This window comes from Mauremys mutica, chromosome 5 (assembly GCF_020497125.1).
Source record: "Mauremys mutica isolate MM-2020 ecotype Southern chromosome 5, ASM2049712v1, whole genome shotgun sequence".
Lineage (NCBI taxonomy): Eukaryota > Metazoa > Chordata > Testudines > Geoemydidae > Mauremys > Mauremys mutica.
This window is the reverse complement of record NC_059076.1, coordinates 30690942-30716692: the sequence shown is the minus strand read 5'-3', so window position 1 is coordinate 30716692 and position 25751 is coordinate 30690942. Positions and strand designations below refer to the sequence as shown.

At 43.9% G+C, this 25751-nt stretch overlaps 1 long non-coding RNA gene across 3 annotated transcripts in view; it reads right to left on the bottom strand.

Annotated features, from left to right (window-relative positions):
• LOC123370641 overlaps window positions 1-25751 on the bottom strand; it is a 64489-nt gene that overhangs the window by 26305 nt on the left and 12433 nt on the right. For all 3 annotated transcript variants that reach the window (XR_006579491.1, XR_006579490.1, XR_006579492.1), the window contains one exon: window positions 20364-20469. This is a non-coding gene — a long non-coding RNA (uncharacterized LOC123370641). The remainder of the gene's footprint in view (window positions 1-20363; window positions 20470-25751) is intronic.

Genomic DNA, 25751 nt, shown 5'->3' with positions numbered 1-25751 from the left:
TGAAAAGAGAAAATAGTTTGCACAGAGCTGGGAGAAAAATCGGCTTCTAATGAGATTTCTCCACATCTAAAATGAACACATTAGGGCATATTCTACTTTCTGTGCATGCAAATGTCATTAATGTGAGTAAGTGATGGGTGTGTACTGAAAAGACAATAGACTTCATTGTGTCCCTCTGGTCTGTGAGCTGTAGGATAATGCTTTCATTGCTGGGACAGGCAAAAGTGCAGATTCGGTCTTTCCTATGTACTCGCTGCTTTTAGAAGTGCTCCTTTATGATTGGAAATGATTTTAAAAACTGGTCTTTGAGGTGCCTTGTGGTTAAGTTGTGGCATAGAAAAACTGATCTGTCCTTCCCAGCACTTACTTTATTCTATCAAATGCTGGGAGAGAGGTAGGGAAGGTTTCCACCTGGGGCAGCCTCTGAGGAGCAAAGTAAAGGGGATGGTCACTGACTCTTGAAATCATTTGAAAGAACACAGGCATATTTTCACTGTTTGGGGAAAGAAAAGCAGCAGAGAAATAAGGCAGAAAGGAAGGTGGGTGACAGGTTAGTAGCACCTAGATACCATGATGATTGACACTAGAAAAACAGTACATGGATGGATGTTGGGAGGATAGGATTGAGTCTGTGAGGGGCCATAAATTAGCAGAGATTTGATAAAACCAGCATCTCTCAAATGTACATGCTGAGCAGCATATACAAGCTCCAAGGATCTTTCTAAGGTAAGAACCAGATTCTGCAGCATGCTGAGCAGCACTTACTCATGTGAGTAATCTCATTGATTTCTAATGAAACTACTAGAATGAGGAACTACACACAACTCTGTTGGCAGGGGACAGGCATTCTACATGCTTGAGCCGTGACATTTCTGGGTACTGCCAGCTTTCTGATGTTGGCAGGTCCATTGAATCAAATTGATTTTCATCTATCTCAGCTCCCCAAAGCTGAAGACAAGGGTAGGAGATACTTCAGGAAGCCCTAGTGCCCTGATGGGAACTGTCACCTTAGCTCTGAAATGATATGACAGGACGTTTTGTCACTAGCAGTATTAAAGGGAACAATCAATGTTAAAACAGATATTGGTGGCAGGACTTTAGGGGTGTAGGTTTTTTGACAAGTGCCCCTGCCCCTCTTCTATAGTTCCCCTGGGTGTAAATATTAAATAATTTCATAGTCAGACTGTATTTTTCCCTACTTGTATTTGATTTAAAATGATCATTTGCTAAATATTACAACACATTATTTACCTTTGTCCACAGCTTTTGGGGCCTTCTGCTTTTGCAGGAGTGGCACAGAAAAGCCAAGTCAAGATAAGGCACAACACAAATGTCCTTTTATCTCTCATGGTGTGGTGAGCTGAACACTTAAGCTATTTTAATATCGTTCTACTTAAGTTTTTTTTTTAAAAAGTTGTATAGAAATTTAATACAGGAATAAATTAATGGCTCTGTTCTTTTTACAAATAGTTTAAGACCTATTACGATGCAATTCATGAGTCACCTGTGTGGTGTATGGTCTATTATAGCAGAGTTGTAGAAATCATTAAGAAAAAATGAAGTGCAGTTAAGTGTAAGCTTGATAGAACCGCAGGGCCTGGACAGGCTGGAGAACTGCTTTACCCTAGCAGCAGAGTGGAAAAGGGCAACTGAAGACCTTAAAGATGACACAGGCAGCATAACTTGGCTGTTAGAACAGGTGAGAGCCATTCAGTACTGCTGAGCTGTGTTCCCAACTCGACTCTGTATCACAGTTTAGTGATCTGTAAAATGGTTACAATAACTTGTACACCATACAGAGATGTTGTGAGAATCAGTTTGTTTATAACATGCATTACAATGCTCCCAAGAAAGGAGCTATGCACAACACAAAGTATTAATATTAAAATCAGAAATGGGATCAAACTTATTCTGGAAGCCTTCATTCAAGGGGGAATCATTGGCCTCATATCCAAGTTTCCAGCCTGCAAGTCTTTCCCTGGCAGAGGAGAGGGCATGACAACTGTTACTCTGTAAACATAGATTACTTAAAACAATGTGTTGCAAGAATATAATGCTTTGTCATCTATAGACCCCCTAAGTACTTTACAAAGGTGGATAAGCACTATCCCCATTTTACAGATGGAGAAACAGAGGAACAGACTAATGGAGCAATTTGTTCATGATCCTGCAGTCAGTGGCAGAGTCTGTGAGCAAACCCAGCTCCCCTAACTGCCACTCTACAGCTTAAACCTCTCCATTACAGCTGCCCTGGACAAGAATGGTAATTGAGGTGGGGAGAAGATAATGTGCTAGTAGGCAGCTGGGTGGGAGGAATAATTCAATCCTCTCTCATTTCTCATAACTAGAGTGCCATTCAATTTTTTTTCTTTCATGTTAGTATGGCTTAGATGCACTGCAACTCATTAAGGGTAATTGAGTTAAGTCAATTTGTTATCCAAATAATAAAGGAACAGTGTACTAAAAATGAATTTGCACCATATCACTCTACTTCAACTCTGAGAACTAACATGAAACAATTTATTCCTCTCCAGTTTTCCTGTTAGGGAAATAAATACTTTACAGAGTAATGCCCAATTCCCTTTCAGTTCTTATCTATCATCTTTATGTTGGCATAAAAAAACCCTGCCCCACTGGTTTCAAACATCTGAATTGATACACACGGTCTGAGGTGGTTGTCAGTGAGCTGGGACACTGGGATAAACAGCAATGGGACTTGACATATTGAGCAAAAGGCTCATTCATGTATCCATTTAAGAGTGTTTAAAAATGTTGTAACCATATATAAATGTTGAATTTAATTTTTAAGATGGATGTTTCAGTATGCTTCTTAGTTAATCTATATCTACTGATTCAAATATCTGAGGAGACTACAGTATTTCACTTTTATAATAAATAATACTCTTATGTACATCACTTCTCATTCATAGATCTGAAAGTACTTTGTCAAGGAAGGTAAGGATCATTATCTCTATTTCATAGGTGAGGAATCCCTGCAATACTGAAAGAGATATAAGAATGACACTACTGGGTCAGACCAAAGGTCCATCTAGCCCAGTATCCTGTCAGTGGCCAATGCCAGGTGCCCCAAAGGGAATGAACAGAACAGGTAATAATCAAGTAATCCATTCCCTGTCGCTCATTCCCAGCTTCTGGCAAACAGGTAAAGTTCTTCTTCGAGTGATTGCTCATATCCATTCCATGTAGGTGTGCGCGCGCTGCGTGCACGTTCGTCGGAGACTTTTACCCTAGCAACTCAGTGGGTCGGCTGGGCGCCCCCTGGAGTGGCGCCACTATGGCCGCGGATATATACCCCAGCCGGTCCACCCACTCCTCAGTTCCTTCTTACCGCCCGTGTTGGTCGTTGGAACTGTGGAGTGCAGCGTAGCTGACCTCCACCTCCCTAGCATTCTCTTATAGTTCTTATTCTTGTTGTGTACATAGTTCTCCAATTTGTTAAATTTAGATAAGATAGTTAGCTTTTAGTGGTTTAGTTACAGTTTAGTGAGTTAGTCGGGTCCTGGGCTTAGGCCCTCCCCGCACTGGGGCCGGAGCTCATGCCCGGCTCCCCAGGATTCAAGCTGTGCTCGGCTTGCCATCGCCCGATGCCTACAGGGGATCCACATTCCTCCTGTTTGAAGTGCCTGGGGGAGTCGCACTTATCGGCTAAGTGCTCAATTTGTAAGTCTTTCAAGCCTCGTACAAAGAAAGAGAGGGACATTAGACTTAAACAACTCCTCATGGAGGCGTCTCTAACCCCTCCGTCTTCGGCACCGAGCGCACCCCCGTCGGAATCGAGGAGCGCCTCTTCGGCACTGGGCCGCTCCGGTGCGCCCACTACACCTCAGCACCGGGCACCTGCTTCCAAGTCAGGCCAGAGCCGCTCGCTCTCACCTCAAGCAAGGCAGTCTAAGACCCCTGCCGCCCCGGCACTGCCCGCGGTGCGGCACGAGGGCATGGCTCCACCGCACCGGCCGGTGCCTGCAGCCACGGCAGTGCCTGCGGAGCCGTTGCCGTTGACTCCGGTCCACCAAGGGCCATCGAGTCCGGCCCCTATCTCCCCGGCACCTGCTGTGGTGGAGTTGATCGTCCCATCCACGCCGGAGGTCTGTGAAGTGGCGAGGGACTTGATCGCGATCTCGGATGCGGCACCGCCGCCACCCCCGGCACCGCCGGTGCGGGTCATCCAATCAATTGGGAAACCGGCCCTGCTCCATCCACCTTCAGTCAGTGCCCCTGACCGGCACCACTCCCGATCGCGGTCCCATCGGCGTTCCAGATCCCAGCACCGTTCGCGTTTGTCCCGCCGCACGCAGTCCTGGCACCGCTCCTTGACAAGACGCCGGTCAGACTCGCGTCACCGTTCCTGTTCCCGCTCGCCGTCGTATTACTCACGACACCGTTCGAGGTCCCGGCACTGATACCGGCACCGGCACTGCTCCACCAGGAGCTGCTCTAGACGCCAATGCTCTCGGTCACGATCGACCACCCGGCACTGTCCCGGTCGCAGGTCCCGGAGCCGCTCTCGGCACCGGAGTCCCTCACGGCACCGCTCCCCAGTGCGGAAGAGCACCAGGTCAGTGGGGACGTCGGCCCAAGACCTATCTGCTCCACCATGGCCTTCTCGACACCTCTCGGCTTCATCCCAGGCGGGTAGTCACTACTCCCAAGACCGAGAAACAGATGTGCCGGAGGGTTTATTCCAGGACTCCCACTCTGAATCGCAAGGAGTTCAGCAGTGGCCCTTTTGGACACCTTGGGCTTATCACCAGGCCCAAGGTGCTCCCATAGCTCCGCCGCAGATCGTCCCTTCAGAACATTGGGCCCCTGAGGCAACCGTAAGTCGCCCTCCGCCAGCTGGTACAGATGCACAGCTGCCTCCTACCACCACCTCACCCGAGCAGCTGGAGCAGGAGCCTCAACAGGAGGAGCTCATTCAGGACGTCCTTGCCCCCGGTGTTTCATCCTCTTCCTCACCGGATGAGGTGGTGGCGGGCGCAACGTCGACGAGCCCACCCCCAGTGGACCTTGCTGCGCATCAGGACCTCCTCAGACGAGTTGCGCTCAACATTAACCTCTAGGTGGTGGAGGTCGCAGAGGTCGAGGACCCGGTCTGCAGCGTTCTGTCGGCAGATGCGCCCACCAGAGTAGCTCTGCCCTTTATCAAGACCATACAGGTGAAGGCAGATATGCTGTGGCAAACGCCAGCTTCTATTCCGCCGACGGTGAAGGGAGTCGAGCGGAAATACATGGTGCCATCCCACGGGTATGAGTGCCTTTATATGCATCCGCCTCCCTCCTCTCTGGTCATTCAGTCGGTCAACAACAAGGAGTGTCATGGTCAGCCGGCCCCCGCCCCAAAATCTAAAGAGGCCAGACGTATGGACCTCCTGGGCCGTAAGGTCTATTCGGCGGGCGCCCTGCAGCTGCGCGTAGCAAATCAGCATGCCCTGCTGAGTCGCTACGACTTCAACACCTGGGCGGAAATGGACAAGTTTCAGGACTTGCTTCCCCCGGATTCCCGCCAGGAGTACAAAGCCTTCCTGACAGAAGGGAAAAAGGTGGCAAGGACCTCCTTGCAGGCCTCCCTTGATGCGGCGGATTCCGCGGCCAGGACCTTAGCAGCTGGCGTTACCATGCGGCGCATCTCCTGGCTACAAGCCTCCAACCTTCCACCCGAGCTTCAATACACCTTACAGGACTTGCCCTTCGAGGGAAAAGCCTTGTTCTCGGAGAAACATTTCCATCCATACTCTGTCCCTCGGCGAGGGCAGGATTTTAATAGACGCTGAGAGCGCGGAGGCCGCAGGCGATATTCGGGCCCTCAGTCCGGCCAGAATCACGGCTCCTCTAAGCCGCAGTCAGACCCGAAGTCGTCCTTTTGAAGGCGCGCCCGGGGACAGCATACCTTTTCCTGTCTCGGATCCTTCCCCCCCAGTTCTCCAACCGCCTCTCTTATTTTTTCCCAGCGTGGTCCCTCTTGACCTCAGATGTCTGGGTTCTACGCACCATGAAGCACGGATACCACCTCCAGTTTGCTTCTACCCCGCCTTTCCGCCCTCCCTCCCAGTCCCTCTTCAGGGACCCCTCTCACGAGCAACTCCTCTTACAGGAGGTCCGGACGCTCCTCAATATTGGAGCGATAGAGGAGGTACCAGGGAAAGACTGGGGCAAAGGGTTTTACTCCCGTTACTTTCTGATTCCAAAGTCAAAAGGGGGTCTCAGGCCAATCCTGGACCTACGCGGCCTCAACAAATTCCTAATAAAGTTAAAGTTCCGCATGGTCTCCCTAGGGACCATTATTCCTTCCTTGGATCCCGGGGACTGGTATGCTGCCCTCGACATGAAAGACGCTTACTTTCATATAGCCATCTTTCCTCCACACAGACGATACCTCTGCTTCGTGGCGGGCCATCGCCATTTCCAGTTTGCGGTCCTTCCCTTTGGCCTCTCCACAGCACCTCGAGTATTCACGAAGTGCATGGCAGTGGTGGCTGCCCACCTCCGTTGCCAAGGGTGCCACGTGTTCCCCTACCTGGACGATTGGCTACTCAAGGGGGCCTCCCGGGAACAGGTCACGAAGCATGTGCGGGTAGCATCGGACCTGTTCACGAGCCTCGGCCTGCTGCTCAATGTGGACAAGTCCACCCTGGTTCCCACACAGAGGCTGGACTTCATAGGAGCGACCTTGGACTCCACTCTGGCCAAGGCCTGTCTTCCTCAGCCAAGGTTCCTGGCATTGACATCCGTCGTTCACAGCCTTCAGGCCTTCCCCACGACCTTGGTCCACACTTGCCTCGCTCTGCTAGGACACATGGCGGCGTGTATGTACGTCACCAAGTACGCCAGGCTTCGGCTCCGCCCTTTTCAAACGTGGTTACATTTGGTGTACCGTCCGGCCAGAGACTCGATGGACACCCTGGTCACCGTTCCATCGACTGCGCTTCGTTCTCTCGACTGGTGGCTGAACCCCTCCATGGTCTGTGCGGGGTTGCCCTTTCACCTGCCCCAACCCACGCTGTCCTTGACGACAGACGCGTCTTCTCTCAGCTGGGAGGCCCACCTAGGCCATCTGCGCACCCAGGGCCTGTGGTCACCAGAGGAGCTCTCCCTCCACATAAACGTGCGGGAGCTCAGAGCGGTTCGCCTAGCCTGCCAGGCGTTCCGCCGGTCTCTGTCCGGCCGTTGTGTCTCCGTCTTTACGGACAACACAATGGCCATGTACTACATAAACAAGCAGGGTGGGACTCGCTCCTCCCCTCTTTGCACAGAGGCCATCCAGTTGTGGGAATTTTGCATAACTCATACGATCGACCTGGTGGCATCCTTTCTCCCGGGAGTTCGGAACACTCTCGTGGATCGGTTGAGCAGATCCTTCCTGTGCCACGAGTGGTCCATCAGACCGGACATTATCCACTCGATCTTCCGCAAGTGGGGCTTTCCCCAACTGGACCTCTTTGCGACTCGTGTGAACCGGAAGTGCCAAGCGTTCTGCTCGTTCTGGGGCCACTCACCGGGGTCGATCTTGGACACGTTCCTCATCCAGTGGACCCACCGCCTGCTTTACGCGTTCCCCCCCCTTTCCCTCTAGTCCACAGAGTTTTGTTGAAGCTCCGACTGGACAGGGCTCATCTGATCCTGATTGCCCCAGCATGGCCCAGGCAACCGTGGTACTCCACGTTGCTCAGCCTCTCGGTATCCCCACCGATCACCCTCCCCCTCTGCCCGGACCTTATAACACAGGAGCACGGGTCTCTTCGCCACCCAGACCTCCCGGCTCTCCACCTCACTGCGTGGTTAGATGCCTTGGAGCTACGCTGCTCCACCCCTGTGCAGCATGTCTTGCTCAGCAGCAGAAAACCTTCCACTCGGTCGACGTACTTGGCCAAGTGGAAGCGCTTCTCGTTATGGTGTGAGTCACGGACTCTGGTACCCACTGCGGTTCCCGTTCCAGTCATTCTGGACTACCTATGGTATCTTAAGCAACAAGGCCTTGCTATATCTTCCCTGAAGGTTCACTTAGTGGCCATATCCGCTTTCCACCCTGGCGAAGGTGGACACTCGGTGTTCTCTCACCCGGTGGTCATTAGGTTCCGCAGGGGGCTGGAACTCCTCTACCCTCAGGTTCATTGCCCCGCCCCTACCTGGGACCTCAATGTGGTACTGAACAGGCTCATGAGTCCGCCCTTTGAGCCGCTGGCAACCTGTTCTCTTCTCTACCTATCGTGGAAGATGGTTTTTCTGGTGGCCATTACTTCGGCCCGGAGGGTCTCCGAGCTTCGGGCCCTGACTGTAGACCCTCCTTACACGGTCTTTCATAAAGACAAAGTACAGCTATGGCCGCATCCCGCTTTTCTGCCTAAGGTGGTTTCGGCCTTTCATACCAATCAGGACATCTTCCTCCCAGTCTTCTTCCCAAAGCCTCACTCATCTCCCCGGGAGCAACGCTTACATTCCCTAGATGTCCGCAGGGCACTTGCCTTCTACATCGATCACACAAGGCCCTTTCGTAAGTCCCCTCAGCTTTTTGTGGCAGTAGTGGACCGTATGAAAGGCCTCCCTATCTCCACTCAGAGGATTTCCTCGTGGCTGACAGCATGCATCCACACATGCTATGACTTGGCCCATGTTCCGGCGGGCCACCTCACTGCCCATTCCACGAGAGCTCAGGCTTCCTCGGCCGCCTTCCTGGCGCACGTGCCGGTCCAGGAGATCTGCAGGGCAGCAACCTGGTCATCGGTACACACGTTTACCTCGCACTACGCTTTGGTGCAACAGTCTAGAGATGATGCCGCCTTCGGCTCGGCAGTTTTACACTCGGCCACGTCTCACTCTGACCCCACCGCCTAGGTAAGGCTTGGGAATCACCTACATGGAATGGATATGAGCAATCACTCGAAGAAGAAAAGATGGTTACTCACCATTGTAACTGTTGTTCTTCGAGATGTGTTGCTCATATCCATTCCACACCCACCCTCCTTCCCCACTGTCGGAGTAGCCAGCAAGAAGGAACTGAGAAGTGGGTGGGCCGGCTGGGGTATATATCTGCGGCCATAGTGGCGCCACTCCAGGGGGTGCCCAGCCAACCCACTGAGTTGCTAGGGTAAAAGTCTCCGACGAACGTGCACGCGGCGCGCGCAAACCTACATGGAATGGATATGAGCAACACATCTCGAAGAACAACAGTTACAACGGTGAGTAACCGTCTTTTACTTGTCTACACTCACATAGCAGGGAAGTGTCCTATATATGGGGTGATGAACGAGAACATCTCAGCACCTCTGGATCTTCCCATTGCTTAGATGCCCTTGAATATCATATTTATTGCTCAGTTGAAGATACCTCTAACTTGTCAGAGGGACCCAGGAGCTCAGTTTTTCATCTACATGTAGGAGACTGACTGGTACAATTTGGGCCAATTTTAAAACTTTTAGAGCTTGGATCCATTATTCAGGGAGAGCCTAGTGCAGCAGAGACCATTTAATCCATAGAACTGACTTCTTTGCACTTGTTCATCAGAATGCTATGTTCTAGTTGTTCAAATACTTCTACAGTAGAACCCAAGTTACAAAAACCTTGGAAATGGAAGTTGTTCATAACTCTGAACAAAATGCTATGGTGACTCTTTTTCAAAAGTTTACAACTGAACATTGGCTTGATACAGCTTTGAAACTTTACTATGCAGAAGAAAAATGCTGCTTTTAACCATTTTAATTTAAATGAAACAAGCACAGAAACAGTTTGCTTACCCTGTCAATTTTTTTAAAGTTTCCCTTTATTTTGTTAGTAATTTACATTTAACACAGTACTGTACTTTATTTGCTTTTTTTTTTTTTTTTTTAAAAACCTCTTTGCTGCCTGATTGCATACTTCCAGTTCCAAATGAGGTATGTGGTTAACCAGCCAATTTGCAACTCTGGTGTTCATAACTCTGAGGTTCTACTGTATTTTTCTGTTTGTATTGTCAAGACATGGCCCCCAAGTGGAACTGCAAACCCAAGCACATTCAAACACTCGAGATTCAGACTGGTTTTGGTTCCAAGTCAGAGCCACATGTGGAAGGAATCATCTGTCTAGTTCTAGTTTGGATGTGGTTAAAATTTCCTGAAAATAGCTTTTCTTGCGAGATTTTGGTAATCGGGTTTTGAATCTGAATTCCAACCTAATCCTTGTCTAGATTAAAAAGTTCCAAATTCTATCCTAATCTGGATTAAACACCACTTCTTCAGCACATCTGATATTTACCTCTGTTCCTATGACTTTTTTTCCCTCTCCCTTTTTTTAAAATTAGGACAAAAGTGTTAAAACTGTATGTGAGTCTCTCCTTTGCACTTAAGTTTTACTTTCCACTCACAGGTGCTGAATGTATATTTTTGTTTTTAATAAAAGGTGTTAAAGCACCAGTTCATCATTTTCTAACAAGCCTAAATAGCAATCATTGTTATGCAGTGCAATCAATTACCATGAATACAGGCTGATTTGGAAAACCAGTTAAATTCATTTCACTTCTATGTTCAGGCATAATTTGCCAAGATTTAGCACAAAAATGTAAGAATATTAGACATGGGCCTGAACTAAACTTGCAGATGTAAAGACCCCTGAATGCTGTGGAAGCTCAGATCTGATTCTGGATCCAAACTTTGTAGCCTGTGTTCAACTCTTTAAAACAAACACACACACAAACAAACAAACAAAAAAAACCTCCATAGATGAGCAATGCTAGAGCTCAAAAGCATACACAAAGATAACAATATTTAGTGTTTTTCACCCATAAACCTAAAGTGATTTACAAAGGAAGGTATATTAAATAGGTCCAACATGTTAGCCCTATCCTGGGGACAAATATATAACTAGAAATGATCTTGCTCACTTAAACTTATTGGATCAGACTTCAACGGAGCTGCACCATGTTATATCAGCCAAGGATCTAGCCCATTATTTTAAACCCTTTGGCAGCAATAAAGATTGATTGCTGATATTCTCTTAGGCTGAAAACTAGTTACTTTTAGCACTCAGCTGAAGAAGCATCTATACATGTTCTTAATACTACTTAGGGCAGATTAGAAGCTTTACTAATTACAGAGCATTGTTTTGTTGTTTTACTGTACAGCTGGAAGAGATTTCATTCCCTGTCTCTTTGTCTGGAAATGACACACTGATGGGCAAAGACACACGTGTAAGGGAGGGAGTATGAAAGGGGAAGGACATGTTCTTGTCTCCGTTTTTTTTTATTCCAGCCCTGTTCATCCAATGGATCAATGGCCCACAGCAAGCAATCTCAACCAGAGCTGCTTGGCAGCAGGGTCTCAGCAGGGAGGGTCTCAGCAGGTTCTGCACTGTTGGCCTTTGTCCAATCACTTGGTATACTGGCCTTGCACCTCATGTCACTCATTCAGCCTTCTTACATTTTTTTTTATTACTGATGCAAAGATAATGACTTCTTTTTTAAAAAAACAGACTGGGCCAAATCTGGTCTTAGTGTAACGCCATTGACTTTAGGGATGAATCCAATGATTTCACACAGTTTACAGAAGACCAGGCCAATCTTTGTTTGATTACCCCACCCAAATGAGTTAACCACTCTTAATAGGGAAAAAAAATCCCTTATTCTAAAATCTTTCATGGCTGTCCTGGCAGTTATAATTGTCTGATCACCAAGAAAGAGCAGCAGCAGGACAGAGCCATAAGCCACACGAATTTGGAGAGGATATCAGTGTAACACTGCAGCCTTTGTTTAGTTTGAAGGGGAAGCAAGCTAAAAGACTGAATTCTGATGTTTTTCACACCCTGGCTTCTTAAAAAAAAAAAGGAAAAAAAAAAAGCTGTACAAAGAGTAAATCCAAAGCATAATCTGGCCCTGAAATAATACAATCATGTGGCTTTCAAGTTTGCACAAAAGAATATACTTGGAACAGTTTATAGTAGTCTTTTGTCTTTGTTTTGGTCAATAACAGGCAAAGATGAGCAGACCATCCAGGAAGGTGTGAAAGAACGTCATGGCTAGGAGGAGACAGAGGGAGTGATGAGAGTCTAGGGCTTGCTCGTATAGTCATTTACATTGTGTAAAATCCAAAGAGTGCTATCATTGGCACTCATTTTGAACAGCTGTAAGTGACTGTGCCAGGCACAAGGCAGTGGAAAAGCAGATCCACAGCATCAAGGAGTACAGATCTGTCCCGACTCCATTCCAACCTCTCCCTTTTCTGGCCTGCCCCTGACATCCCCTCACCCCCTCCTCATCCATTGGCCCATCCCAGAACATCCTATGCCAGGACATGCTGTAGAGACAATTTAGCCTCAGCAGTACAAACCCCTGCACAAGGTAATCCCTGCTATGGGATCCTTTTCTGTGCCCTATGGCTCCTTTATACCCACCTAGCTCATGCAAGCGTGCCACAGGCCAGTGATTAATAGGACTCATTTTAACCTATTATATATGGAGGTGTGACCCTCTAAAAGGTACACACCATATCCTGCCAAGTTATCCCATGTCCCTGTGGAAGACCCATTGGCATAGCCAGGCTTAGCATTTAGGATAGGCCTATAAAACAATTTATTTTTATTGCCCTCCTCCCAGAACCATAACTGATTCCTGTCCACCAACACCACACTATTGCACAATGAGCCAGTCAAACTGTTGTGGGAGGGTACCCCCAAACTCCTCTCACTTTTAACCCAGTTATATGAGACGTATGCCAGTGAGAGAATCTTTAGGTCTTCCCCAGCTGCCTGCTTCGCAAGTGGAACCCTATTGCTTGTCATATTAGCCCTAGATATTGGTCTGCATTTTGAAGGCTCTCTCCACAAGGAAAAGAGCCAGATATCTGCTTAGAGAAAGCTGAGGGACTCCTTTATATTTTAGTACACTGGAGTCAGAGTCCCATAATTCACAATACTGAAAGTCTATTTCCGCCTACTGGGTGGAAGGAGGAGAGTGTATAGAAAGAAGTCATAGCTGGCCTGGGCTTTTTGTGTTATACATGTTTCTTAAGGCCTAGGGTCCTCTATTTCTTCAAATAAGATTTTCTGACATAGAGTTTATTCCTCATGCAAATGTGTATGTTCATTTTGGTGAGGCAGAGAGTTTGGGTGGAGACAAGAAGCAGCAGGAGCTTAGCTAAGTCTTCCCTTTTCGTAAGACATGGACAGCAGTACGGTCACTGTGAAGCCACAGATAGTGGCTCACTTGCAGTGGAAGCCAAGGGCTAATTTTGGTGGGGGTTTTTTGCATTGAAGGGCCCAGGAGGCCTTGGCACAGCACTGAATTCAGAGTATGTACATATGACTCAATCAAAACAAATCAGCACTTGTAGTAAATAATTTCCCAGTGAGCGACTTTTCGATAGCCTACAGAAGATTTTTCTTAAAAACATAAGGCCATATTGGGTCAGACCAAAGGTCCCTCTAGCCCAGTATCCTGTCTTCCAACAGTGGCCAGTGCCAGGTGCCCTAGAGGGAATGAACAGACCAGGTAATCAAGTGATCCATCCCCTGTTGCCCATTCCCAGCTTCAGGCAAACAGAGGCTAGGGAAACCATCCCTGCCCATCCTGACAAATAGCCACTGACGGACCTACCCTCCATGAATTTACCTAGTTCTTTTTTGAACCCTGTTAGTCTTGGCCTTCACAACATCCTCTGGCAAGGAGTTCCTTAACTGATAACTGAAACCTAACTGATAAATGCCTGCATAGATCTACATATTCTTTTTCTCCCCACCTTCCCCACCCCAGAAATCCAAGTATTCCCTTATTTCTCCTTGCAAAGGATTTCACTCATGACAGGAGCTCCTCCTCATGGCCAGCCACCCAACCCTCTCCCCACATGATGCCCCGTACCAGTGGCCAGTGAGTCACAGTGTTGCTCTCTTTTCCCACAGCTTGGCCCTCCAGCCAGGTCACACTTTAGTCCACGTCTTCTAGGGTAACAAAGTTCAACCAAACTGTAGTCCAATGACTAGTGTCTCTTCTCTCTGGGATACATGGTCAACACACCCCTTATCTCAGTGTCTGGTAGGGGAACCCAGGTCCTCCCTCTATCAGAGTTCCAGACCAGGAACCTATAGCTGGCAGTCAAGGTCTACTCCCTCAGATGCCTTACTGCTTCCTACCACTATCCTGCCATAGAGTGACTGCAGGCTCTCTTCCTGCAGTCCCTTTCTGCTACCAGCCCTTTCCTGGCTTTAGAACTACCACTCCATCAATTAAGGCTGGTTTTTGCTCTTACAGAGGTGCTGCCAGGTATGTTAACTGGCCACTCAGGCCCACATTTAATAGGTAATAATTGGAGATATACCAATCTCCTAGAACTGGAAGGGACCTTGAAAGGTCATTGAGTCCAGCCCCCTGCCTTCACTAGCAGGACCAATTTTTTTGCCCCAGATCCCTAAATGGCCCCCTGAAGGATTGAACTCACAACCCTGGGTTTAGTAGGCCAATGCTCAAACCACTGAGCTATCCCTCCCCCATTAAGCCACCTTCAAGGCCTGTGTAGGGCACACGCCCCATCACAGTGTATTGGTAGAAAGAACAGATAGGTTAACTTCCATAAATCCATACAAAATAAAAGTAAATCAACATGCACCACCATAACTGATAGACCATAATAACATTTTTATTACAGCAATTTTTTTGAGAAGGAAAGACACTGAAATTCAATGAAAAATAATATGGCACCTTCCACATTTAGATTAGAGCTTAATATCTAGCAAAGATCAGTAATAACCAAAAGTTATCAAATATATTGAGACATAACTGCAGACAGTGACCAGAGGAAGATTGCTTGTGATTGGTAACAAAAAAGAATATAAAAACAAGTACCGTAATTATTTTATACTCATAAAACAAAATGCACATTTGCATATTCACCCTTGTGCCTATGCACAATTGAAGTCCAATTTAAGTCCTTTAAAATCACACTTAGTCTCTTATTTTGTGTGTCTTAAGTCTTTTGTTGATAGATGAATTTCACCATAATTTTTGTTCTGTTTTTGGTGTGTGGGGGATTACTTTCACATGCAGTACTGAAAACTTACAATATCTAAATGCCTTGCGCCTTAAACTTGCACTGTTTGTAGCAAGGACCATCATTCAAGAATTGGACTTCATAGCCACTCACAATGTCACAGCATGACACACAGAAACTCAACTGCTTTAGCAATTGCACAGTCTTTCAAGATGAACAGTTGCCACTACTCCGGGCCTATGCAGTGAATTAGTGGTTTAAGTCAGATTCTTAGTAAATGGATGTCAGTCATAATTAGTAAGTGATCTAGTTGGCAGTGTCAGAGGCCAAGGACTGAATGGACACACTGTATCCCTACCTAAACCCGCTAGCTCATGCTTCCAAGTCAGAGTTGAAAACACACTGGCCAGGCAGTGTGGGTAAGTTTGCCCTGCCACTGTCTGTGCTACATTGGCTCTGGGATGCAGTCTGCACTCTCTATCTACTTAAAATTGCCATGTGACTCCATAGGAGTTATTGGTGCACAAATGCAAGATAAATAGATGACTTGTCTCCAGTGTTCTGAATCTGATAGCTCTCATCACTATTAACTTCACTGAATCAAACAAAGTAAAATAAAATAAAACTAACTGCAACTCTGAAAAATCAGCCAAGAACTGAAAGCTGTGATGTAAATGTTCTTTCTACCTCTTATTATACAGATCCTGGAATCACAACTTGGGCCTGATTCAGCAAGGCATCTGCTTAACGTTAAGCATGTAAGTAAACCTAATTGATTTATTTTCCAACTGCAGACAATGGGACTAATCTCATACTTAAAGATAGGCATATGCAGAAGTACCATGCTGAATCAAGGACCTTAGCTGCCAGTGCTGTCTTCACGAGGCATAACAGAATACAACTTGCTCTGCCATAGCTGAAATTACTCTGGAGAGCAAAGAGGAGTGAAACTATACTATTGTAAGTACAAGGGCACACAACAGATGTGCTGGATGTGAAGATGCCATTTAAAAACATTTTAAAGTTCATAATTGTACTTTAAATTCAAATTTACAATAAGTTAAACAAATCCACAAGGAAAACCAAATAAAAATAAAGTATTCTGAATATAAAAATAAATGCATTAAAAAGATGAACAACAAAATCTCCGCAGCACTGGCGACCAAGGGAGTGCTAAAGAGCACAGTTTTTGATACTGTCTCTTTACTAGTAATTAGTACAATATTCAATATACTGGACCCCAGAGTCCAATGTTCTCATTCTTTCTATTGTAAAGGTACAATATACAAACAATCATTCAAACGGCACTGGTTCTAAAATGAAAAATATAATTGTTAATTAACTCTCTCCCTAAAACTCTATTTGTATGTTAGCACAGTGACCTGGGGCCTCATGATTCCCCCCCACTAGAAAATGTATGGAGGTGGTCTTTGTAATAGATCTCACCAATGGTGGAGTCAACAAATACAATGGCAGTGTCACCCATGCTTTGTGAAGAGCCCTATGTAGAGCTGGGGATCTGCCGTATCAGAGGTTAGGCAAAAGGGACACACATGATTTCCCCCCAATCCTGTGGTTTTCATATGACTGAAGCCATCCAGGAAGAAGCCCCATGTCTCTGTGGTGGCTCTGAATTCAGCCCATTGGTGCTGAATTCACTGAACTAGGTGGTTCCACATGGGTGGGGAAGATCTGCATCTTTATGTGCCTAAACACCCTTAAAAATTCATGTCCAGGTCTCTAGTTTTCACAAGGGTGATATCACAAGATTTCACTATGTTCGACTTTTTACAAAAGCACCTGCATAATTAACAGTGATTAAAAATTCTTAGAAATGTCTGAATTTGTATTCTTTGAAATTTTTGTTTCATGATTTTGCAAGTATTTTTTAAAAATGTGGATTATACTTTATAATATGGTGACTATAATGCCATTTTTATACCAATAACAATGTAATTACATTGTTTAACTTTCTGATAACTAATCAGCAGTAATTCATATAACTGGAAGGTTAATATATGTAAATTGAGTTATTACCCTTTAATATATTAACATTTATTTAAACTGCAGTTACTCATAGTTAAGGATTCAGTTACATGAATTAATGGGAATTACAGGAATCAAACTATAAGAAGTGTAATTACATTGTAATTATAGTATAGGTAGGGCATAATTACCATCACTATTATAATTACAACTCTGATACAAATATTAAGCAATTTGATAAATGTATTTTAATTGCTAGCACTATCTTATTTCAGGAATTTATCTAATGTCCCATATTAAAGGATGTTAACTGTATTCCAGATGAGGTCACCCAATTGATTTATGTGAAGGCATAAGTTTTCATACTTTGCTCCCGGGGCAGATGGATTGACAAAGATACACATTGATAAGTCTCTGCAATGGAAATGCTTGTGCAATCTTAACTCTAGACATCCCTAGATGACTGCGTAAGTGTCATTTTTATAGATGAGTATGACAGAAATGCATATCTGAGGCCAAATTCTAAGTCCAAAGTAAGTCTACTGAAGTCAGTCAAGTTACTCTAGATTTGCCTTGGTGTCACTAAGTGCAGAATTTGGGTCCTGACTTATGATTTTGTCTCTTTTCATAGGTCGGGACAGCAAGAGGGAGTTAAATTGTCTACAAATTTGTTCAGTTAATATGCTCAGACTAGTCTCAGTTGAGATGTTTTGGTCATTATTAGAAAGATTAAAAGATCAGTGATGATTATGAACACCTGACAGGGATAATCTAGGTTCTTGATTGCTCAAGGATCTCAGGATTTTTTTTCTGAAGATATTTGGGTGAGAATCACTACTCCTGCAATACCTGAACCCCATAATATCCAATCCATCTTTCTCAGGAAGATGAAGAATTGGGTGGACAATGCTAGCGTTGGAACCTGCAATGGCATTTGATCCAGATAGTTCCAAAATGTGGTTTGCACCACTCAGACGACCTGGATGACATTGTAAGATTCTGAGGAGTTCAGGAAAATGAGCATAAATTTCTTCACTGAGGGAGAGAAGAGAAGGTTCCCTCTCCCCCCCTCCAAGTTTTCATCTAACAGTACTAATGATACAAGTGGAATAGCTGTAAGCGTAATAGTCCATAGTGCATAATCCAAACACTGATAGCTTTTGTATCATGTTAGTGAAATGGCTCCCTGGAGTAGTCTAACCTCTGTCAAGAACATTCCATGCAAACTACTACCAGAAAAGCGTTTCATTTTCACATATTAAAATACAATAATAGTCTCACACAATTTTTTTCCAGTGGAAAATATATAAATAGTTCTTAAATTAGAGACCAGATCTAATCACTTTTTTCCCTTGTTGTGGCTTACAATAACAACTAGTTTGAACGTTAGGCTCCAGTTAAGCAATAGTTTACTAAATACAGAGGGCTAGATGCCATGAAGCAGCATATCCCTATTAACTTCAGGGAGCCTATGCAGATTTACCCCAGATGAAGATCTGGCGCAGAGACTTCTTTTAAATAATTGCTTACAATAGAAGTGTCAAATATGCAGCCAGCAGGCCAGATTATCCCGAATCTCAGCTTTCATTTAAAAAGAAATAGTTTCTACCCCTCATTGGTTACAAAGAAAACCTTTAAAAATGAACCAACTATCAAGTGACACATTGCTTGATTTAACAAAAAGGAGACCCACCAAGGTAGAGTAGAGGGAGAGGAACAGAAAGAATGAATGGAATAGAAGAGAGGCAGCAGAAGTAAGAGGAGCACATTTTCTCATGGAGGGATTCTGAATGTGACAATCAAAGTAAAGAAATGATAGATACATTGAGTTTCTCTATAAAGGCTATATCCTCCCCTTGTGCTCTCTGCAATCCTCCCTGTGAAATCAGTGAAAGACTCTGCTGTGGACTGAAGGGAGTATGAAATTCTGCCTTTATATCCACAGACCATAATTAAATGTGCAATCCAGCTCTTCCCCCCAAGGGACCTTGACACTATTGTGCACCCATTTCCCCCCTCATTTAAAAAAAACCTTTTGCTTTGTGACTGTACTTAGGAGTTGTGCTTGATTTTTTAGAAGAGCTCAACAACACTTTAAGCACCCAATTAATTAATTGTATTCTGTTAAATGAACAGATTTTCAGAGGTGCTCAGCATATTGGGTGCTGAGGCCTTTTGAAAATCTTGCTTCACTAGTTGGTTCTAAACTTGAAAATCTGCCCTATAATAGCCAGTTATGTGAGCAGGTCAAATAACCTCTATTTAAAGGGCAATGGTAGCAGAAAACAAAATGTATAAGTATAAAAAAATAGAATAGAAAATACTGAATATAATAACTTTTGTACTTTAAGGAACAGATAAACATTCCTACTAATCCACAAAAAATGCGATATTAGGAAAAAATAAGCGTAACATTAATGACATTGTTTTTAGTGATAGGAAATCAAGTAAATGAATAGCAAACGTCCTTTTTAATTGCACATGCAATATTGCCAACAAGTCTTCCTGTAATATACATACTGTATTTGTGAGAGCATTTTTTTTTGCTTGTAGACCTCCCTACCTTTGTGTACACAACTAAGTACCTACACACAATTACTTTAGTCTATGCAAATCACTGTTTGCAAGAGCAAATCAAGAATTTTACATATATAACAAATGCATTTGCAAATATTGGAGGCATGGTCCAAGAGACCTGAAAAAAACTTATCCCAGGAAGATTTTAAGATATAATTTACCAACACTACCCATTTCTAAATGCATAACATTTTTGCTCAGTGGAATTCAATTTGGATTGGGGAGTATTTTCAAATAAGTATCAGTGTTTATGGCCATTGTAGGCTGAATCTTTCTGGTCTTCAGTGTTATCTCCAGTGGAACTCCTAGTGTTGCATGAGCACAGCTGTCATCTTGGGTAAATGAAGAAACTTGTAATACAGTGAAAGTTAATAATTTAACTTTATTAAATTTAAATGTTTTAGAGAATGTCAGTTTTGGCTGTTTCGTCACCCAGTTCACATGTCAACCCATTGCCAAGTCTGTTAGAGGTGCTGCATGTCTTCAGAAGGCGCTCAGCGTTTTGAAGGATTTGACTATGTGTTAGCAGCCTTTTCTGCTCAGGTTAATTTAATCTTAAAAAGCCAAAATTGGTTGTATCACATATTACTTTCTCCTCTCCTGATCTTGGATTTACAGAAGGGTTGATATATAAGAATGAACATAATGTTGAGAGTTGATATAATAATAGTACCTTAAGCTTCCATTCAGTTATTCCATTCATCTAAAAGCTGGGTGAGCTGTCTGAATTCTCTGGGTGGACACACACACAATGAGCATTTTTTAATGTCTCTCTTGTCACAGCATTGGGGTTTTTTTTTAAGTGGGGTGATGAAATGTCTCCTTTGGCTGTCCTACCTGTATTGGTCACTTTGAAATCTGGCTTGGAACTGAAGTCACACAAAGGGAATGTGGTCAGGCATTCAACTCTGGCAGTCAGTGGGAGGAGGAGGAACACCTTTGCCTTGCAGTAAGAAGAAAAGGATTAAATATAGGTTGAAAATTTCAAACTCTCCTTGTAACTAATACTTTGCTTCCTTCCCGCCCCCAGAAAGGGCTTAATAGAAGTAGAACATTTCCAGCTTATGTTCATTCATGGAACGTCGAGCAAATCAGGCATTTTTGTAGTGGGGGCGGTAGCAGCTGCATATTTTTGAATGAGGTTTTGGAAATTGTTTGAGCAATTGGTAAGCAAAGTATTTTTCATATAAATAGGGAAAAAATATTTAAAAAGCCCCTGGGCATCTAGTGCAATTGTACACATCCTTTCTATGCTTAGAGGAGTTGTAATTTGGGGTCAGATCAGGGGCAGTTGTAGCATCCTGATTCATTAGGTGCACAATACTAAACTGCCAAAGGGGCATCAACCAACCACAGCAGCACCCAGGGACCAGCACCACTACCCTAAAAATGGCCGGGTATGGAGCAGGAAGTCCCAGTGTAGGAAGGAAGGGTGCTGGAATGCAAGCCTGCCCTGCACTCACCATGAAGGCCTCAAATTCGGGCCTGGCTGCCCGTTCAGCATGAATCTTTACTGAAGTGAATACATAGCTGATCTTGTCTTGTCAGACACTAACAGGCCTCTACTGTATTCTATTATCAGGGGGGTAGCCGTGTTAGTCTGGATCTGTAAAAGCAGCAAAGAGTCCTGTGGCACCTTATAGGTGAATACCCACTTCGTCAGATGCATGCATGAAAGCTCATGCTCCAATACGTCTGTTAGGCCTGGTCTACACTGTGGGGGGGTTCGAACTAAGGTATGCAAGTTCAGCTACGTGAATAGCGTAGCTGAACTCGAAGTACCTTAGTTCGAAGTACTTACTCGTCCTCACGGCGCAGGATTGAAGTCTGAGGCTCCCCTGTCGACTCCGCCACCGCCGTTTGCGGTGGTGGAGTTCCGGAGTCGATGGGAGCGCGTTCGCAGTTCGATATATCGCGTCTAGATGAGACGCGATATATCGAACTCCGAGAAGTCGATCGTTACCCGTCGATCCGGGCGGGTAGTATGGACGTACCCCTAGTCTATAAGATGCCACAGGACTCTTTGCTGCTTCTACTGTATTCTGTTTTTCTAAGTCTCTGCTTTCCTACACAATATGACAACACTGTTATTTGTTGCCTGGCCCCATCCCCCTTTTCTTCTGTATTTATTTATTTATTTTATTTTGAGTGATTTCAACTGTGTGGGGGAGGGAGGAACCTATGCACCCATCTATATTACCTTTTATAAGATGAAGCATAGGTTGCTAAAGAACATCCTTGACATCCTACAATGTTTGTACTTATCGGAGTGGGAGGGGAAAGGTGCTATTGACCCTAATTACAAAATAGTGTGTTTTAATCCCTCTAGAGGACACAAGATCACAGTGGTAAGAACCTATTGACTTACTGGGGCAATGGCCTTTTCCCCTTGAGCCTTTACCCATGTCCTTCATTTCCCCTCATGTCTTCACAAACCTTGCCCATCTCACAAACCCTGTTAGGTGTGGCCCTGTATTGCATAGAGGTCAAAAAAAAAGTCAGGCTTCCATAATTTGCACATTTGGGAATGCTTTAGAAAATTCTGTGTAAGGAGTATACACACATTATTCGTGTAGGGCCAAGTTGCCCACATGATAAAACAGTAAGGTAAAAAAACCCTCATTAATAAGCAAAGAAGCCTGGGTGTATCCTGATGGCATAAATTGAAAAATCAATTAACAAATCTTAAGTCAGAACCTGATCTTCAGCTGTTGTAAGTGCGTGTAGTCAGTGGAGCTATGTGGGTTTACACGGGCTGACAATCTACCTTGAGAGGTTTAAGAACTCAACAAAGGAATGTTGACCATGTGTGTCTGAAATAGTGAAACTTTGGGAAACTTTATAGCATTCAATGGCCTCTCACACAAATCTTACAACATGTGTGGTGATTTTCTGCTGTTGTACTGAGGACTATAAAACAGTAAGGTTAAAGGAAACTGTCCTTAAATATCATAACTTTTCAAAAATGCCAATAAAAGGGAGTGTGTGTTTTTTTTAAGCCTTAAAAGGTGGATTCTTTTTTGGAAAACTTTGCAAACCACTTAGGCTGAGAGGAGACAAATGCTAACAAAGTCACTTACTCAACAGAATATGGAATATATACTATATATATATATATATCTAGAGAGAGATAGAGAGATTTCAACACTGTCTTGGGAAAAGGGCAGTTTTCAAGGGAATAGTTGAATAGAGGAAAAAATTGACATTATGTAAAAATGACCCTTGCTGCTCTTCACTGAAACCAAGCAGGGGGTGGAGGAACATCAGCAGAATATAAAATGTTAGTCATTAAAGCCCATGGATGAAGCATTATGTGTGAGCTCTTTTGATGGAAAATTTTATGGCCAGTTTTTTATAAAGGGGCCACTGATTTGGTTGTCATCAAAACAAATAGCTTTAAACATCTGTCTTATTTTCATATGGAAACTCTATTAGTGTTCCTGCAGTTGGAAAGAGCCAGCACTTGGTTTTTGCAGAATCCATGGAGAGGGGTCACAGCTAAAGGGCCCATCTCATGCCAGGAGTAGCTCCTCATCTCACAGCCTCAGAAACCCACTAAAGTACTCTGGCTCAACCTTGGGCTTTTCCATCTCTAAATGAATAAAACAAAAAACATAAAAACTAAATAAAATTAAACAAAAAACAATGAATACAAGAAATCTAGACTTAGGGATGATATTGGGTTAAGCAAGGAAAGAAGAGTTCCAGGCATGAAGGTCATTGTGAGCTGCTGTGAGGATCCACTGTTGTACTACAAGCAAAAAAATGATCTACCACCAGCATAGCACACTTGTTTTGGGATGGAGGAAAAGAGAAGAAAGCTGGTTGGAAACACTCTAGTGCATAAGTGGATCCAAAATATGTCACTGCTCCAGGGTAAGATTCTCAACGTTTTTCCTAACAACAGAATGACCATCTTAATAATAGCTATGCATTTCAGCAATGGGGAGGAAGGAGACACACATTTTTAGGTGGCACTAAACAATTGTATTAGAACAAAAAGGGCAAGTGATGCTATGATGGTTACAAACTAGACATCTGAATCCATTGAAATTTCTTTGAATTATGCTACTGAGTATTGTACTCTCTCCTTCCTGCCAAGAGAAAGGAACCAAACTGAAAATGACAGACGTAAAATCTTTATTTACAGCCTATGATGAAACGAGAGGGTGCAGTAGAACTCTGTCTTTAATCTTGCTAAAAAAGCAAACTGAAATGGCCAGCCAGAAAAAGAAGGGCTCCACAGGGAAGGAACAACAGAGTGATACAAAAGTTCCACAGCCCTGTCTGAAAGCAGAAGTAAAACAAAGGATTCCAGAGTTTTTATGTTTTATAATTATAAGGAAGTACAAAGAAGCCAGACAGACTGATCAGAGATGGGGTACAGGATATGAATCCCCACCTGTAAAATGGGGATAATGTCATGTAATTACCTGCCTCGGAGGATTAATTAGTTAATGTTTGTACTGTGCTTTGAACATGAAAGGCACTATAGGAGTGCTAAGTATTATCATTACCAGGAGGGAACATCCAGGTTCTGTTAAACCTCAGATCACATAGTTTCCAATATTTTACATTCCTGCTAGATAATCTGTAATCAGACTCTGACATTTGCTACCACTTTTGGGCCAGCTCCTCAGCTGGGATAAATCACTGAAATCAAGGGACCTACATCTATTTATGCCAACTGAGAATATGGCCCTTTCTTATATGCATTACCAATACAATTGGGTTTTAAAAAATATGGGAATAAGTTTCATCATGGGGTTTGCTACAGAATAAGTGTTAGCAACCTTAAAACAACTGTTCTTCACACAACAGACAACACTGTGGGAGAAATTTTCAAAAGCACCAAAGAGCGAGAAGCACAAGTCACACTAAAAGTCAATGTAACTTGTGCTTCAAACTCCCTTTCGTGCTTATGAAAATCTCCCTCTACAGGTTTCTGGAATTTTTATGGATGTGATTGTATGAAATAATTAACCTTTCTATAAATGTGTATTCTGAGGAAATACTTGTCTGTACCTGGATTAGGTATATAGATGAGTAGAATACAAAACAAAATTAAAACAACTTCACCTGGTTTGGGGTTTATAGTCAACTTTTAAAGTCAACCCAACTTCACTAAGATGTTTGTAAGGTTTGTAAGCCTTTTGCGCAAATCTGGACTAATTAATTAAAACAATGCAAAACTTGCAGTTTCTCATGACTTCAATGTAAACTCCAGTTGAAACATGGACATTTTGACTGACTTTTCACTTTGAGGTTTTGGGTGTGCCTGAATTGGAAATTTGGAGCAAAACTCTAATTAAAAATCTATGTGAACTGAAACTTTAGAGAACCAGAACTGCCAGACTGTGCAGAGTTCTAATTATTTGCCTAAACAAAGGAAACACTTCTGCAATTCAAAGGAAGTATGTGAAAAAACACAATTGAAAAGAATGCAGTACAAGTGAGGATATCAGTCAAAGATGAACATTTATTAACTATGGCAAAGGGCCCAATGATGTATGTTGTATTCTGGCGAACATAATCTGTGTAACTAACTTTTCATAGGAAGTAAGAAGAGAGCAGGAAAACGAACCTAAAGATTAAATCTGACTTTCCTTAATCTAAAAAGGAAACAGTGGAAAAACATACTGGCTGAAATCTTGGCTCCAGTGAAGTCAATGACGATATTTCCATCAAATTCAGTGACGCCAGGACTTCACCCATTGTGTCTAATCAATTTCTGGTGTAACTCCACTTCATGAAGAGGAGTTGCACTAGAGATTAAGAATGAGGAGTACTTGTGGCACTTTTAGAGGACATGAAAAAATGGGTGTTGCCATACTAACTATAACTAGAGTAATCAGTAAAGGTGGGCTATTATCAGCAGGAGAAAAAAAATATTTTGTAGTTCTCGCTTACAGACAGCCCCCCAACCTGAAGGAAATATTCATCAGAAACCACACACCACACAACAAAAAAACTAATCCAGGAACCTATCCTTGCAACAAAGCCCATTGACAACTCTGTCCACGTATCTATTCAGGGGACACCATCATAGGACCTAATCACATCAGCCACGCTATCAGAGGCTTGTTCACCTGCACATCAACCAATGTGATATATGCCATCATGTGCCAGCAATGCCCCTCTGCCATGTACATTGGCCAAACTGGACAGTCTCTACGCAAAAGAATAAATCGACACAAATCAGATGTCAAGAATTATAACATTCAA